Genomic DNA, 17,859 nt, shown 5'->3' with positions numbered 1-17,859 from the left:
CTCCTCATCGCTGGGCGTCCCAGCGATCCCACATGTATCCCCTATCCTGTGGTTAGGGGATGCATGTCTTTTGTAGGAACAACCCCTTCAGTGGCGTCGCGCTGTAGCAGCCATAGCGGCTGCTAGCAGAGCCTGCGGCCATGGGAGGGGCCGTGCCGGCGGGTGGCACGGGCCCCCTCATGCTGCAGGCCCCGTAGAAGTCGCTACGGCTGCTATAGCGGTAGTTACGCCACTGCGCATAGGTTTGTACGGCGTAAAACTACAGCTCCCAGCATGGTCGAAACAATGATAAGGATATGCTGGGAGATGCGGTTTCACAAAAAAAAAAAAAACATACCACCATCATCTCGCTGCAGATCATACAGTGACTACAATACTGATTAGAGGCAGAATAAACATTTACATTAAGTGACTCACCGGTGATGTCTCAGATTCTAGTTCTTTTCTTCTCCCTCCGGTTCAGACATCTATGATGGATTTCTCCCGGCCATGACCCATTTCTGCAGTTTTCCGTTTAGATGTCTTCAGCTTCTCACTTTTAAAACATCTCTGCACCTGTAAACAAAGTTAAAATTCTCAACACATCTAAATATAACTGTCACACACACACACACACACACACACACACACACACACACCGTGGCCCCTGTAGATAGTGCCCCCTGTAGATAGTGACCTACATAGAAGCCCCTGTAGATAGTGCCCACATATGGACTCCAGAGCTGCAAGGCAATAGTGCTAACCACTGAGCCACCGTGCTGCCCTACATATAGCTTCTCCTATAGTTAGTGCTCCACGTATAGCCCACCTCTGTAGATATTGTCCCACATATAGCCCACCCCTGTAGACTGTGCACTACATATAGCCACCCTGTTGCTAGTGCCCCACAGGTAACCCACCCCTGTATATAGTGTCCCACACATAGCCCACCCCTATAGAAAGTACCCTAAAAAATAGCTCCCCTATAGATAGTGCTCTACATATAGCCCACCCCTGTATAGTGTCTCACATATACTGCCCCACATATAGACCCCCCTGTAGATAGTGGCCCACATCCCCACATACAGACCTCCCCTGTAGCTAGTGCCCCACATATAGACCCCCCCTGTATATAGTGGCCCACATATAGACCCCCCTGTATATAGTGGCCCACACCCCCACATATAGACCCCCCTGTAGCTACTGCCCCACATATAGACCCCCCTATATATAATAGCCCACATAAAGACGACCCCCCCCTGTAGATAGACCCCCCACTATAGATAATGCCATTCACATTTTTATGAGGAAAAAAAATATATAAATTTGACATACTCACATTCTCCGGTTCCCACGCTGTTCACTGGCGATGCAGACATGCTCTCTTCTGAGCATGTCTGCAGGAGCTGAATGAGCGTCCTTCAATGACGCTGATTGGCGGGGCAGAATGACTTGCCCCGCCAATCAGCACCTTCCAAGCATGGAAGCGGCGCGATGATGTCATCGCGCCGCTAGCCAATCAGTGTCATTGTAAGGCACTGGATGGTCAGGCACGGAACATGCCCGGCCATTCAGTGCTAATACATGTATTTGGCTGCCGCTAGCACCGGGGCCCCCTCCGGTGCTAGCGACACCTACAGGCATGAGAGTGCCTGTGTAAGGCTCGGGCCCCACAGTAGCGGTGCTACCCCTGTAGCAGCCATAACGGCTGCTAGCGGCGCCACCGGGCATTTGGGAGGGCGTGTCGGCTGGCGGCACGGGCCCCCTCAAGCCCCGGGCCCCGTAGCAGCCGCTACTGCTGCTACCGCGGTAGTTACGCCACTGGTGCTCATGGGCTAATATTGACAATAACTCAGCTGGCCCTTTAAGAGTGGGGCATGAGCGTGTGCGCGCGCCCTACGGGACCCAGCCGAGGTAAGCGGAAGTGAGCGCTGGTGTCTCCTGAGAAGGAGACTGGGGCCAGCGCTAGCAGACCCATGGCTGCGGCCGTCAGGAGGTGAGTGAGCCTGACGGCCCGCGGCCATGGCATATATATATATATATATTTTTATATATATATATATTGTGGAGATGTGGCTCACTAGCCGTGTGAATATAGTAGCCAAGGACACAGGTACAGGGTAGCTTCAGTTGTCAAGGCTTAGTTTATTTCATAAACCAGAAAAATAAAGTCCAACTTAAGCAACTTTCTTCAGCAGAATACCATAAGCAGTAAATCATAACACAGGAATTCAGGTAAGAGGTTATAAATAAACCAGGTTGGTCTCACTGTTTGTGCGGTAGGGGTATAGCAGAAATTCTCAGCTACGGGGCATGTCCAGCCTGTAGCCAGCATAACATGTGCAATTCCGGTACAACACCCTCCTCTTTGCTACCCAGCTTCTAGTCCTCTCTCTCTCTCTCCACCTCACACACCATGCTCTGTCTGTTTTCCTAGATTGAAGACAGGCGGAAAACCCTCAATGGAGTGTGGGATCGACCTTCCCACCCAAAGTCAAACCTAAATCCTGGACCCCAAATTCCAGGATCTACATCACTGAAGCAAGCAACCTCAGTGATACATAGACATATATCCAGGACTTTTCCTCCTGGATTATTACTATATGTATATATATATATATATATATATATATATATATATATATATATATATATATATATATATATATATATATATATATATAATATATATATATATATATATATATATATATATATATATATATATATATATATAAGCAGCAACATAGTGGACATCAAAAAACAGTAATAAGCAATGTAGCTGAGAATCCAGCACTGGGGCGACACAGAAGTCTTACCAGCATGTCTGTGTCTTTCTCTTTCTGCTCCTTCTTCCTCCCCTGGTCATCTGAGCACATAATTTGCATAGATAAAACAACAAAATTTTAACTGTAAGCAAATTACAAAGTTGATCTTTATCAAGTATACTATTAGATTAGCATAAATTGCTTGAAAAGTTAGTGTCCATTTAAGTCTAATGGGTATTCGTCCGACAGCTATATCATGTACATGGACAGTTCTAAAATCCACGCTGGCTAAAAAATATATGCGCTTTACAGTATTCAAGTACAGATGTAGCCGTCTTTACCTTGACTTTTAACACATTAAATAAACAGTGGCTAGATCCCTTATCTTTACTTTTTCAACAACTTTTCAATGCCTTTTGTTGTGTGATATCACGATGCTGCAAGTTATCAGAGTCAATGGCTACATCTGTTAATGTATTTTTGAGTATACCATTAAGCTTATTTTCAGATTTCAAAAGCTGTGAACAAGTCTAAAGGGTTTCACTGTTTCTGAAGAAGTCTATATGGTTGAGTTTCTCTGTGAGGGCTTTGGACAATCACATGTTGCTCACCATGTAACTCCGAGGGAATAAAACATAAAATCACATGACAAGCCAATTACCTGACATGATGTAGAGGAAGCTTTTATACAGACTGCACAAATCCTAATTAATATTCATGCAAAACCATTTTTATTAAGAAACACAGAGTATCACAATAAGTTATAATTATAGTTATAATTGCCAACTGTTCTGATTTTAGCAGAAAAAAGGAGTGGAGTTTTTTCAAGTTTGCTTTGCAACTGGGCACTTTTGGGTGATTCGGGGGCCAACCAATAGGAATGGGAGCGGGGCTAAACATAAATGTTTATGAGTATGCAATCAGTTATTTATATAAAATTGATGTGTCCGCATACACGTGTTTGTATTCGTGTATATATGTGTCGTGGGCCATGGCACTTACTCTATGCTTATGTTGGCACAGTTTAATAGGGTATTTCGGTTAGGCAAACGTTATTCTTGTATAGATGTGTCCACCATTACATTTGCTTGAATTTGGTTAAGGACTCCAATTTATCATGAAAACAATTCAATACAATATTACGACATGCTAGCAAAAACCTTGACAGGCTGAAACTTACACCACAACCACTGGTTGGCCACACAGAGAGACATATAGAATAGACATCTCATGACAGATTATCATGAAATCCTGCTTTTTTTTCTTTTCTTTTTTCAAAGCTGGTCATGTCACTCATGGATAAAATCTGTCCTGGTCATGTGGTGGACACACAGGCACATGGCTTGATACAGTACAGTTATCAGAGTTGTGTCTTGCAATGAGCCGAACACCTGCGTGAGCATCACATGAAATGGACAGATATTTATCCCCTGCGAAAAACAATGACTGCGAGCATAGGTCTTGGTGTTTTGTTTGGAAGCCTTCTCCCACTGAGACCTGGTTTAACTATCCCTGTAGAATTGTAATATAGGCTATAATGTGTTCACCAGTGAATTTCTATTACTGACTAACAAAATTGTGGCTCCACAAGGTAAAAAAAAAAAAAAGGATTTTCTGGTGTGTCATGATGGAGGTGCTTTATGACTAGAACCCTTTTCTCATCAAATTAGCAGTTAGAAAACAAGGGGCCCATATAATGTTCTTGCACAGAGGCCCTTTGCTGTCTTTGTTCACCCCAATCTCATATTCATGGATTTCTGTGAGTATAAGGGGAGATTCACACGAACGTTGCGTTTTTGCGCGCGCAAACAACGCAGCGTTTTGCGAGCGCAAAAACCATTTGACAGCTGCGTGTGTCATGCGTGTCTGATGCGCGGCTGCGTGATTTTCGCGCAGCCGGCATCATAGAGATGAGGCTTGTCAACGCCCGTCACTGTCCAAGGTGCTGAAAGAGCTAAATCTTTCAGCACCCTCGACAGTGAATGCCGAACACAACAGCGAAAAACCTGTAAAAAAAAAAGATAAAGTTCCTACTTACCGAGAACTTCCCGGCCGTTGCCTTGGTGACGCGTCCTTGGTGACGCGTCCTTGGTGACGCGTCCTTGGTGACGCGCCTCTCTTGACATCGGGCCCCACCTCCCTGGATGACGCAGCAGTCCAAGTGACCGCTGCAGCCTGTGATTGGCTGCAGCCTGTGCTTGGCCTGTGATTGGCTGGAGCTGTCACTTGAACTGAAGTGTCATCCCGGGAGGTCGGACTGCAGGAAGGAGACAGGAGTAATCGGTAAGTTAGAACTTCGTTTTTTTTTTACAGGTTAATGTATTTTGGGATCGCAAGTCACTGTCCATGGTGCTGAAACAGTTTAACTCTTTCAGCACCATGGACAGTGACTATCTCCTGACGTCGCGTACCGATAATTTTTTTGCCGGGATCGGCCAAAACGAGTTTGGCCGAACCCGGTGAAGTTCGGTACGCTTGTCCGGCTTCGCTCATCGCAAAGACACTCCGTTTGGATGTTCGGAAACAGAAAAGCACGTGGTGCTTTTCGGTTTTCATTCATCCTTTTCACTGCTGTTGCGCGAATCACGCTCGTCCCACGGAAGTGCTTCCGTGTGGTGCGCGTGATTTTCACGCACCCATTGACTTCAATGGGTGCGTGATGCGCGAAATACGCAGAGTTTTTGAACCTGTCGCGCTTTTTGCGCAGCAGACAAACGCTGCGCAAAAAGCACGGACTGTCTGTACTGCCCCATAGACTTGTATTGTCCATGCGTGCCGCGTGAAAACCACGCGGCCCGCACGGACCGAATACACGCTCGTGTGAATCCCCCCTAACTTGGTAAAAGTTTGTGCTTAGCTACAGTCCAGATTAAATTGTCATCACTCACATTATTCCCTGTTCCCGGTGGGGCTAACAATTTGAATTACCTATCTTAAAGAGAACCTGTTACATTGCACAGGCTACCAGATCTGCATTTAGCATGTCATAGAGCAGGAGGAGCTGAGCAGATTGATCTATAGCTTTGTGAGAAAAGATTCAGTATGACATCATTTATTAACTTAATTCCCTGCTCATTCTAGTGGGAAGTTATTTTCAGTGATTGTCACCTGTCTCTAAAATCACACTTATACAGGGAAAACTGCCAAGCACTGAGTAGGACCGCCCACTGGACTCCTAAACGCTTAAAAGCCCACCCGCCACTACAAAATGTATTCAGGGTAGGTAGGAAACATCCTTATTCTGCTCTAATTAAAAAAGACTTGGATAAATGGGAAGAATGAATGACTAAAATAGGAGGCAGTCATCACATTCAAAAGTACAATGCAAAAGGCAAAGTTAGTCAGCACATCCTGACATATATATATATATATATATATATATATATATATATATATATATATATATATATAAAGATTCTAAAAATCTGGTACTAGGAAATACCAAATTATCTGAGATCATGCATACGTGCTTGCAATAATCATACATCACAACTTTCTCTATTTCATTGGGGCTCAGGAGGAGAGCAGTAAAGGATACATCGCAGCATATACGTAGATAACATCTATTGGCTTATATTACCTTTGGAGACTGATTAATAGGGCACCCATGCCCAAACACTGATGTAGTACAATGTCATAATGTCTGAGCATGTTATCAAGATACTGATTGTAATGTAGGCTAAAGGTCCAATTAGACGGGCAGATATTCTTTCATGAACGAGTGACGAGTGATGATTTAGTGAGTCGTTTACGTTCAAAAGACGGTTTATTACACGTGACAATAATTGCTAAAGATTTTCACTGTTCAGTCGGTACTGTGATCGTTGCTCGTTTGCCCATACATCATCTTTGAACTGTTAACGACTGGAAGATTTCTGGTTAGACGAGGGGATGTGGCAACGACGAAAAAAAATCTTTCACCAAGGTAGATGTGGCCGATCCACGGAAATCCATCAATTTATCATTCGTCGTTCGATCGTTGCATGCTATTACACATGGTCCAGAAACCTTTTACATCCGACCGATTATACAAAAAATTGTACGATAATCGCTAAGTCTAATAGGGCCTTCAGTCAATGTCTAGACTGTAATATATTAATGTATTACTGTATACTTTGACGCATTCCACTGAGACCCAATGAAATAGGTAAAAATGGGATGCTTCCACACCAGGACTTGCATATAAGGTGCCTTTAAATGCATTTCTATAGATGTGTCTGTTCCACAATAGTCATGCCACTCCAAAGTTGTGAGACTGAAATCTATCCCAAACTTGTTTTGCTTCTTTTACTGTTTCTCGTGAATGTTATTTTCAAATACTTCATTAAATAATATAAATCCCAAAAATGTTAGCTTTCTTCCTTCACAACACATGTAACAAAGGTTCTATGTTAATAGGTGCCACAGAAAAGATCTATTTTTCCACTGGCTTGGGGAATGTTATTGGTGCTCAAATAAATCAGTAAAGGTGAATGAGGTGGCATTGCGCACTTATATTAATGGGCACAATTACAGTCCCTGGGATGTTCTGACAACAACACTATATCATTTGTCTGGCCACTCATAGGGAAATTGAGGTCAACATGGCTGGTAATAATAATAATAATAGCTTGAAACAATGCACAATGGCTAAAGTGGTAAAGGTCAAAGCGGAGAAAGAATTAAATATGACTCAATACTGTAATAAAACTATTGGGTAACACGAAATTCCTAAAAGCACATCACTAAGGAGGGAAAATAAGCCACTTTTGTTTTTCTATCAGTATTAGTATGTTGAACGCATTTCTAGTAAATCTTTTATTCTATGGCCAACTTACTTATTAACTATGAGGCCCTGTTCACACAGAGTTTTTTTCCAGGCAGAAAAATCTTTTAATCTGCCTGCTATTTCTTGATGTGATTTTTGCTGCGTTTTTCACCTGCGGCCATTGAGCACCGCGGGCAAAAACGCAGCGGAAAATGCTTTCTCTGCCTCCCATTGATTTCATTGGGAGGTCAGAGGCATAACAGCGGCAAGAAAGAGCATGCCGCTTTTTTTTACCGTGATTGGCTTGAAGGCGCGGCAGAAAAAAAACACCTCTGCCTCTCATTGAAATCAATGCGATGCGGATCCAGCGGTTTCCCCGTCAAAATCAGCATAAAGAAACTGTGTGAACTGAGCCTAAGACTACCAGCATATTGTACCGCAGCAGAAACATTATATGAGATTCTGCATCTCCTGTACTGTCTATGTGCCATTTGTGTATTCATGATTGGGATTTTTTGTACATAAAGTACCGTTAGACCCAGGGTTCTCCCTTGGTGTAAATAGGTGTCCTTCGGTTGTCCTTTATTGGACCACTTTTGGGAGGTACTGGGAGCACCCAACAAGACCTGATGATTTGGAGATGCTCTGACCCAGTCATCTATCATAATTGTTGTGCCCTTGTCAGAGTTGCTCAGATCCTCACAATTGCAAATTTTTCCTGCTTCCAGCACATCAAGTTAAAGAACTGACTGTTTACTTGCTGTCTAATGTATCCCACCCCTTGACAATGACAGGCGACATGGCAGTTTATGTTAACTTTTATTTTTTTATCATTGCTTTAGGGAAAAAAATGGAAAAAGGGGGGTTTTTTCAACTTTAAATATTTTCTTTTTTTTGTAAATTTATTTTTCTGTTTTTACTAGTCCCCCTAGGGGACTTGAACCAGCGATCGTTGGATCACTAATGTATTGTAGTATATCGCTATACTCACAGTCTCCTTTGAAGCCCTGCCATGACGACCATCAGCAGCCCGCGATCACGTCTTGGTGGGCGATCGCGCATCGGAGGGGACAGCCCCCCCTGATTCTACTGATTTAAATGCCGCGGTCGCGTTTGACCATAGCATTTATGGGGTTAAACGAGCGGAATCAAAGTGATCTTTGATTCCGCTCATTTCAGTGAGGTGTTGGCTGCATTACACAGCCATCACCCGCTACGTAAAGATCGAGCTCAGCCATGTCATTAGGAGACCATCCTGAAGAAGTTTGGGAATACATAGGTCATGTAGTGTGCTTAAGAACAGGCCGGGGAAGTCAAAAATTCTCATTAAGGCCTTATTCACATCGCGTTTGAGCTCCCAATTTACATGATAAACATGTGAATAAGGCTCTATTAGCACAACGGAGAACAAAATTGTGTCCTAATGGTCTCCGACGGGCTGGTATACGTCATTAAACTTTTTTTTGAAGGATGAAATAGCATAGTAGACTATGCTATTACAACCTGAGGGAGCCAAGTGGTATACATTTTTTAACATGAGAGGCTATGGGTGAAAATGCCACTGTATGGCATCAGTCACAGGTATACAATAAATCTATACGTCGGGAAGCTCTTGACCTCACTGTCCATATATTGACAGTGAGGCCAGGAGCTTTCCAATGCTGGAGCCCCAATTGATTGGAAGATCTCTACCCACATTGAAAAGCTCTTGACATCACTGACTATATATGGACAGTGACATTAAGGGGTTCCCCGGGCACAGCGCATGAGGTAGCGATCTTGGGTGCCGAAAAGGATGCTTTATTAAAGATCCCAAGATGACGTCTGCACGGCAGATTATTTGAAGCGCCAAAGAAGGCAACCCAAGTGAACTCTACTAAGGATTCCATGATGGGCACACAGAGCTTGTGTCTGGGCCCTTTATACCAGTCAACATTTGTTGAAAGGTGAATAGCCAAGTAATATTTAGGCATGTCGAGTATATTAATCACACCTGCTATCTTGGGTGTGGTTAACATTTTGTATGCTATGTGAGGCATGCTAGTCGCTCATATGTATAGAGAGAAAACTAAACGGGATAGGGAGTGTATGCCTCAGGAAAGTATTTTGGGAAGGATTACCATTTGTAGGAGATTTTTTTCTCTCTAACCACAAAATGTAGGGGATTTTCCAGTTATTAATAGTAGTCTTAATAGAGTAGAGTTTGGCTGTCATGTTCATGTACAAGGCCATGATGTACAGTAGGTAATCTGCTTTTTTGGTAGGCCAAAACGGGTTAGGGCAGGGCATAGGAAAGTCCAATCAACCCAGTCAAATGCCTTTTCTGCATCTCTTGATAAAAGCGTTAAGGGGAGTTTTTCCTACCATGCTTGATCAAGTTCACCACCCTTGAAGTATCATCCTTCCCCTGCAGATGGTACAAAACAACAGAAAGGCTACATAAAATTAAGCCATCGATACCCAATAACTTCTGGCAGTGGCAATCAGACCTCCACATATAGTGGCTATGCCCCAAAATTCGCCACTAGTAGGACAGGGCGCTGGTCACCAGATAGGTTTGCCAACAACCCATAGATATTATACACCAACTTATGTTCCTTAACCTCCCACCTAAATACTTGAAATTCCCTATACTCCATTTCACTCTCTACATGATTCAAGCAGCGAAAGCCCTGATTCCACTTTACTGTGCAATTGAACCCCCCACCTTCTATATCACATTGGTTACATAAAGTTGTGGATATCTGCAGACTAGAAAAACTTTCACAGTTTAAACTACACTCTCCCCAAAAGTTTCCCCTCATATGGCAGCCATGGCTGGATTTCCAACACCACCCCCACACCACAACCTTTTGTATATCTGATGACCGTGTGGGAAATGGGTCACAAAAATAAACTCTCTCTTCTGTTACTTTCATTATATTTCATATGGGAAGTCCCTTGACAACCTTGAGTAACGCTTTTGGTAGCCTTCCTGACAATTGGAGGTTCTTTTTGTACTGGTTTTACTGTTGGTACAATTTACTTGCGTTTGCAAACTTGTTTTGATTGTAAACATGTAATTTAATACTTACCATGATTTGGGCCTCCATTGGGTAAATGGGGGCCTATAGCTAGGTTCGGCGTATGCTCCAGGAGCTTTCCGGGCTGTATACGCCAAATGTGTTCACATACCAAGATGTGAACAGAGTCTTACCTTAATGGAGCAAAAAACATTAGGGAAAACCTGCTCCATTTTTAATCAAGAAAGCAATGTATATGTCCTGAGTCAAGAGCATTATGCATTAAAAAATGTGTGGAAATAGTTCTTGCTTGACAGAGCTTGAACAGTTTTCCAAAGATGAATGGAGACAACTGCAGTATTCGAAGCAGAAACCTGTCGACATTGGCTGTAACTGTTTTCAAAGATGTATTTTCTAAATAGAATTTTGGACTATTGGAGTGTTACTGGCTAGATTTGGAGAACATGCACACGACCGTAGATTAAGTCCGTAATTACGGACCCATTCATTTCTATTGACCACCTTCCCGTATATTTGCGGGTAGGTGTCCGGGTAATAGAAAATCTCCGCAAAAGATAGGACATGTCCTATCTTTTGCTTTTTACGGACCGTGCTCCCATACTTTAAAATGTGGGTGGCTGTCCGCGACCGCCAGCAGCCGACTCTGCGCATAATCGCAGACTGTGATTACAGGCATGGCCGTGTGCATGAGGCCTCACAGATACAACATTTTTTTGTACTAATCAGCATAAAAGAAGGGGCAATACTGAACTGTACCACGTTACAATGTGGTTTAAAAAATAAAAAACATACAACGGTCAAGAATAAATATAAGAATTTATTGTGATAAAAAAATTACGTTTTATGTGAGTTAGGTTCTAATTGTGAAACCTACTGCAATATTAGTAGCCTATAAATAAGATGGGATGATATCAGACAGAATATATACATGCAAGATATATACTAAAAAAGAATCCAGTCACCCTCATTTAAGATGTGATAGAACATATTCATTACAACAACTCGTTTCTGTTGTATAACTCACAACATGTATTTAAATGGAAATGACTTTCTTTTCTACTACCCAGACAAAGTGTCACGTTAAACAAATATTCTCTCTACATTAAATTTCTCGTCTTTGTAATAAACCCTTTTCCTTCATTACACTCTGCCCTTTACTGTTTATTTCCAACATCTGGAAGCTAAATGATATGTTAAAAAAAAAATCAGTTATTCAGCTGCATGAACTACTGAACACATAAATTGCAAGCTTACATTGCTTACATTTGAGTTAATGATACATCCGTTTACGCCCCGCGCATTATAAAATTCCTGGTTTCACACTGTGAGGACACTTGCAGGCACACAACACACTCTGCTAAATTTCAGTGTAATGGTCTGGAAGCTTTATTGTCAATTGATGCCTTGGTTTATGTTTGCTCTTGGCCCACAGTAGGAGGACAAGCATTTTGTCTTCATGAGTTTTCAGCACTAAGCTCAATCAACCAACATCATTTTTCGTGCTGTGATTTTTCTGAAGCAATCTCTAGAATCCTGTATACAGAATTCTATTTCCCATTATCCTTGCATGGTAATTAAAAAAAAAAGAGTTACTTAATGGTCAAATAGTTTAAAAGTAAAATTTGTCTTTTAATGGAATAAGATGAAATTTTGCAGAAAACTTTAGGAAATTGTATAGAATTTAAAAACCTATCTGTGCTTGCTACGCAATGTCTCCCCTAAACCTCCCTCTCGGTATACAGGTAGAATGTAAATTACAACCTTTCTTGTTTCTTCACCTTGTCTTGTTTGTTATTATCCTAAAGTGGGATGAGTTCTTGTACAGTCTTCTCATGTTTGCCTGCATAAGAGGGATCTATAATAAGAGTATTTTTGAGCTGCAATGTATTTTTTTTTCCCAATTACATTTTTAACGAAAAAAGTTGAGTAAACAAAAAATATATGTAACATATCAAGTAGAGATACACTCCAAGAGGGAAGGGTTAACCAGGGTAAGGCTATGGCAAGCACAGGAAGGGCGGACGGCAACATATCAGAGATCATCTGAACGTAATAGTATAGAACTTCTAATGGGATGGAGAATAGATTAGAAACACAAGCTGATAGTTTAACATGCCAAATTATAACTTTGGCATCTACCATTTAGCAATAATAAGTAAAAAGAACACAGAATTAAATATCTTTTCCTGACATACAAGGCTTATCCCAAAGAAGGTATAATACAGTCACTATTCACCGACTCCAACACATTTTGTCAGATCCAGTATAGGACGCGACACGTCCCTCCACAACCGTGACCTACTAAGCTAGAGCTGCAATGTATTTTTATAGCAGATATACTGTCCTGTGACTGCAATTTTTTTATATACAGTATATATATATATACAGTGAAGGAAATAAGTATTTGATCCCTTGCTGATTTTGTAAGTTTGCCCACTGTCAAAGACATGAACAGTCTATAATTTTTAAGCTAGGTTAATTTTACCAGTGAGAGATAGATTATATAAAAAAAACAGAAAATCACATTGTCAAAATGATATATATTTATTTCCATTTTGCACAGAGAAATAAGTATTTGATCCCTTTGGCAAACAAGACTTAATACTTGGTGGCAAAACCCTTGTTGGCAAGCACAGCAGTCAGACGTTTTTTGTAGTTGATAATAAGGTTTGCACACATGTTAGATGGAATTTTGGCCCACTCCTCTTTGCAGATCATCTGTAAATCATTACGATTTCGAGGCTGTCGCTTGGCAACTCGGATCTTCAGCTCCCTCCATAAGTTTTCGATGGGATTAAGGTCTGGAGACTGGCTAGGCCACTCCATGACCTTAATGTGCTTCTTTTTGAGCCACTCCTTTGTTGCCTTGGCTGTATGTTTCGGGTCATTGTCGTGCTGGAAGACCCAGCCACGAGCCATTTTTAATGTCCTGGTGGAGGGAAGGAGGTTGTCACTCAGGATTTGACGGTTGAGTTAATGCCAAAGAGCTCAATTTTTGTCTCATCTGACCACAGCACCTTCTCCCAATCACTCTCAGAATCATCCAGATGTTCATTTGCAAACTTCAGATGGGCCTGTACATGTGCCTTCTTGAGCAGGGGGACCTTGCGGGCACTGCAGGATTTTAATCCATTACGGCGTAATGTGTTACCAATGGTTTTCTTGGTGACTGTGGTCCCAGCTGCCTTGAGATCATTAACAAGTTCCCCCCGTGTAGTTTTCGGCTGAGCTCTCACCTGCCTCAGGATCAAGGATACCCCACGAGGTGAGATTTTGCATGGAGCCCCAGATCGATGTCGATTGACAGTCATTTTGTATGTCTTCCATTTTCTTACTATTGCACCAACAGTTGTCTCCTTCTCACCCAGCGTCTTACTTATGGTTTTGTAGCCCATTCCAGCCTTGTGCAGGTCTATGATCTTGTCCCTGACATCCTTAGAAAGCTCTTTGGTCTTGCCCATGTTGTAGAGGTTAGAGTCAGACTGATTAATTGAGTCTGTGGACAGGAGTCTTTTATACATGTGACCATTTAAGACAGCTGTCTTTAATGCAGGCACCAAGTTGATTTGGAGCGTGTAACTGGTCTGGAGGAGGCTGAACTCTTAATGGTTGGTAGGGGATCAAATACTTATTTCTCAGTGCACAATGCAAATAAATATATATAATTTTGAATATGTGATTTTCTGTTTTTCTTTTTTTATATAATCTATCTCTCACTGGTAAAATTAACCTAGCCTAAAAATTCTAGACTGTTCATGTCTTTGACAGTGGGCAAACGTACAAAATCAGCAAGGGATCAAATACTTATTTCCTTCACTGTATGTATAAAATGTATATCAGTGTGTTTGGTGCAACTTTCTAAAATATTTTTACTTTTTGATATACAGTTGCTTTGTATCCTGTATACAGAGCAGCTGTATCTAGTGCTGAGACCTGAATCTGTCAGGTCAGCGGCACTGATGGGTTCAGTGTCAGCAGATCCACCTGTTATTGATCACATCTAAGTTAGGAACTTACATGTTATCGCTAACAGCTCGATCCTTTGTGTAAGAGACACGCTGGACCCGCTGACACTGAACCCGTCAGTACCGCTGATCTGACGGATACATGTTTCAGCGATAGATACAGCTAGATATCCATACTAGCTAAATTCTGTGTGAAGTTACTGCCACCAGTTGTCTCCATTCTTGTAATGTGCTGTCCACCCTCTGTTGGCAAGAAAAATTAGTCTCTAGTTACAGAGCAGAGGAGACGGACTACAGGAAGTGGGGGTGACTCTTCACAGCTTGCCAACAGAAGTCTATAGACACAGGAGGGGGAAGCAGGAGTAGGGAGCAAGAGCAGAGAAAGAGACACAGGTGCTGCCCATAAATCTATGGAGAGGGGAAGGGAGCATGAGGAGGGAGAAGGTAGAGACAAAGACATGCTGCCCATAAAGTCTATGAAGATGGGAGGGGGAGCAAGAGCAGAGTACAGATGTAGTCGTCTTTACCTTGACTTTTAACGCATTAAATAAATAATGGCTAGACCTCTTATCTTGACTTTTTCAATGACTTTTCAATGGCTTTTGTTGTGTGAATCACGCTGCAGCAAGTTATCAGAATCAAGCTAAAGATGGCTACACCTGTAAGTTAGAGACAGACACATACAGATGTGCTTCATCTGCTGGTAAGAGTCATAAGTCACCCCAGTCCTGGATTCTCAGTAACACTGCTCATTACTGCCGTATAATCTCCTCCATCCTGCTGCAGCTTCAATATATATATATATATATATATATATATATATATATATATATATATAGATATATAGAGAAACAAACATATAATAGGAGCAGCACTGTGCAAAAAACAAAAACAGCTGGTGCTAAGCTTCAAATAACAGGGAGTGACGTTCTCCCAGTAAGGTATATGGAAAAAAATCGAGCAAAGAAGCAGCACTCAATAGCAAAAAATGAAATTTATTCACCCAACACAGCAACGTTTCACTTCCTCCATGGAAGCATTTTCAAGCAATTAGTGAAAAGCACACACAGGTATATATGGAGCACAAAGCTCAATTAACAAATCATCTAAATAGCAGCAATTATACACTTCATATTGAAAAAAATACCCCGTGTAACAGTGTAACAAAATATTACATATATGTGTACAAGAGTCAAACATTGACAAATGGTATGAAGAACTTTAAAATTCCAACGAGTGTAATACGTGCCTATAAAATAGTGTAATGCATTAATTGCATATTGATTAATAGTCACATTATAATACACAATAGCTGGCACTCACAATCTGGAGAAACAAGGACATCCTGAACAGAACATGTGTGGAATTAAAATTTCCGGCGTTACAAACACCGAACTGCGCATGCCCCAACTCTATCTGTCCATTGGGTAAGGCTATCACATGTGATCTGACTCGCCGTGACGATGCACAGTGACGCAACAGCTGACATGATTACATCACTAGCAGAGGCCCATCAAATCGCACAGTCGTGTTAGGGTCAATGCAACATAAAACGCCATGTTTGTTAAGGGCAAATATGCCAGAACTACAGTTTACAGGGTAGAGATACCACTAAAATACCTCTAATGAAGTCGTGAATAACACATTCCGCTAGTCAAGAAGGAGTGTATGAAAACTGTGTATAAGATGCACAGTGGTAGGTTTTGCTCAATTGGAATACCTTATGTCCCAAGAGACAAGAGAACGCCCGCTCACATAGCGTGCAGAACTCAAGTCCAACGAAGAAATACTCAACCAATGCGATGATCTATCATCAACACAGAGGCGCATAGTATTACTCCTATTAAGGGATCTCTGGAAAATTAGCAAAAACCTGTACCTTCAAATCAGAACTCCCCCGTTGCGGAGCTGTCATTCACGGCTCAAAACGTATATATATAAAAAGAGTCAATAAGCAACCCAAATGATACTGAACAAACATAGATGGCAGATGTCGTGGAGCTGTGCAAAATCAACAACATTATTGCAGTTCACATAGATAAAGAAAAATCTAAATAAAAATTTTAATGAATTTTTTTTTTATTCAATAACACTCTCCTATGACAGAAAAAAAGAGGCCACATGTGTACAGAATTCCTTGTTCCAGTTGGCAAGTGTCTTCCAATATCAATATCAAGACTTCAATCTATAAAAAAGAAGAAAGAAGAAGTATATTAAAAATTACAGTATAATAGCTTTCCTATTCCTATACATCAGACAATATCTAGAGTAGTGAAGGGATCATGAACAGATATCATTAGGCAAAGGAATCCCCAAGGAACGCTGCAGAGGCCAAATCTAAAGGCTGTACATGAAGAGAATGACCTCTCAAAACCATCTGGACCACAATGTCCTAGATGTAATAAAATACTTATTTGAATACATTCAAGGGGTAATCAATATTGAGACCGTTAGGGTAGAGGGAATTTAGTCTATTGATCCACTGAACCGCCCGTTGTTTAAGGATCAATTCCCTATTCCCTCCCCGTTTGAGGGGGGGAACCCTATCAATGATGCAAAATATAAGTTGTTGTACACTATGACCCATTTCCACAAAATGTCTCGCTACAGGGAGTTCTACCTTCTTTGTACGTATGCTAGACTTATGATTGTTTAATCTCAGTCTACATTCAGTTGTGGTCTCCCCCACGTAAATCAAATTACAAGAACATTGAAGAACATAAATAACATAGTCACTTCTGCATGTATAGTAGGAGGTAATCTTAGGCTATGTTCACACAGGGTATTTTGCAGAGTTTTTGGACGCGGAAACCGCGTCGCAAAACTCGGCAGAAACGGCCCGAGAACGCCTCCCATTGATTTCAATGGGAGGCGTCGGCGTCTTTTTCCCGCGAGCAGTAAAACTGCCTCGCGGGAAAAAGAAGCGACATGCCCTATCTTCGGGCGCTTCCGCCTCCGACCTCCCATTGACTTCAATGGGAGGCAGGAGAAAGCGTATATCTCGCTGTTTTATGCCCGCGGCGCTCAATGGCCTCGGGCGAAAAAGGCACGATAATTGCCGCGAAAATCGGCTTGCAGGGAGAGGAATATCTGCCTCAAAGTTCCAAACGGAATTTTGAGGCAGATATTCCTCCCCCAAAATACTCCGTGTGAACATAGCCTTATAAGCTCTACCGGTAGTAGGATGCAAAAAAGAACTGCCTTTGAGAATAATCGCACAACTATCACAGGACAGGCAGGGAAAACAACCGTTCCGTGTCGAGTCCTGTTGTCTACCTCTGCCCTGAACATTCCTTGTACTGACATCCGTCACGACCAATCTGTCCCCTAAATTGCGGGGTCTTCTGTATGAAAATAAAGGAGGGGATTGAAATTCT

The sequence above is a fragment of the Rhinoderma darwinii genome, chromosome 4 (assembly GCF_050947455.1).
Source record: "Rhinoderma darwinii isolate aRhiDar2 chromosome 4, aRhiDar2.hap1, whole genome shotgun sequence".
Lineage (NCBI taxonomy): Eukaryota > Metazoa > Chordata > Amphibia > Anura > Rhinodermatidae > Rhinoderma > Rhinoderma darwinii.
The sequence above is the reverse complement of the archived record's forward strand: the minus strand, read 5'-3'. Positions refer to the sequence as shown.